General features: G+C 34.1%; 1 protein-coding gene across 6 annotated transcripts in view; it reads left to right on the top strand.

The window, feature by feature from the left end:
- The window catches only part of PDS5B (PDS5 cohesin associated factor B), a 126,631-nt gene that overhangs the window by 20,018 nt on the left and 105,075 nt on the right, over positions 1-1,538 (top strand). The window lies entirely within an intron of this gene.

Below are 1,538 nucleotides of genomic sequence, written 5' to 3' on the forward strand. Positions count from 1 at the left end.
GGTCTTGCCAAGTTGCCCAGGCGGGTCTCGAACCCGCGGGCTCAGGCAGTCCACTCACCTTAGCCTCCCAAAGAGCTGGGATTATACAGGCTGAGCCACTGAGCCCGGCCTAGTAAATTGTTCTATATCAGGCACTGTGCTAGGCTCTTGTAACACACTGGAGAAGACCAGCTTGGTCACTGCCTTTTTGGAGATTGTAAATGTTCAATACAATGTTTTGATGGAATTTATGAGAAGTTTAACCAGGGAATGACTTTTTTCCTTCATTTTTCAAATAAATTTTTCCTAAACTGTTAAAAGATGATGATGGTTTGATCACCATAGGAGCCAGATTGGGAAGAATTACTGTTCTTAATTCAGGAAAGGTAGATTGAAGGATTTTTTATTTTACTATTTTTTTAAACAGAAAATTTGTGAATGGAAGCAAAAAAGCCACTTTATTTTTAGTCTGAATTAGAATTTAGTCTTTGATGCCATGGAATTATTTTCCCACAAAATTGATAAACAGGGAGAACAGAAAAGTTATTTTTAAAACCAGTAAAGAAAGAATAGCAAAATAGAGTTTGTTTTTTTCTCCCTTTCATGGTGAAGTAGTCTGTACTGGTTCATCGACCTAAAAAAAATTGTAAAAGCTTAAAAACAACTCAATAACTAATAGTAAGCAGAAAAGACATAGAAATGTGAAATCCTTGACTTTGTACTTTCTATATAAAAAGCAAAAATCCAATGAAGCCAATTTGTATGTCAACTTGAAGAGATCAGGACAGCTTGTATGGTGTAAAGAATCCTGACATCTTTTCCAAGGTGACAGAACAAGCTGTTGAGAATATGTGGTGCATACTGTGGGTGTACTTTTTATGTCTTTGGAAGATTTTAAATATAAAGGAACATGACATTTTGCCATGCGTCTTAGTAATATGAATGGATTGTGGAAACTAGTTAGAAATAGTTCCATGATGGGAAAAAATTGTTTAAATTTGGATTTGGCTTGTATTTGTGTGTGCTTTTAATTGGATTTTAATTTAATTAGTGTTTTAAACCTTGTACAAACACATATTTAAAATCAGAATGTAAAAGGAGACATAATGGATTAGAAAGTTTTTTTTCACTAAAAATACAAAATTACATATTTTAAAAATAGAATTGGCTTATATTACAAAGGTGTAAGAAGTCTTTAAGATACTGTTGTCTCTCATATATGCTAAGGTGAACAAGATGTTATTTCTTGCTCTTAAGTAATTTATCTAGCGAGGAGATTAAGACATTTTGTGAGTCAGGTTCTCTAGAGAAACAGTTTGTGTTTGTGTGTGTGTGTGTGTGTGTGTCAGTGAGAGAAATTATAGGTGTGAACCACTATGCCTAGCCTAAAATATTTATAATAAAAATTAAAGAAAAAAGACCAAGAAAATACTTTTCACTGTCTCAGAATAAATCAAGGTAAAACCACTTCTCCACCACTTGCCTACAGAAGTAGAACCTCTTAATACACACACACACACACACACACACACACACACACACACACACACACACACACA

This window comes from Carlito syrichta, unplaced genomic scaffold, assembly GCF_000164805.1.
Source record: "Carlito syrichta isolate Samal-C Ts95f unplaced genomic scaffold, Tarsius_syrichta-2.0.1 Scaffold301846, whole genome shotgun sequence".
In the NCBI taxonomy this organism is placed as follows: Eukaryota; Metazoa; Chordata; class Mammalia; order Primates; family Tarsiidae; genus Carlito; species Carlito syrichta.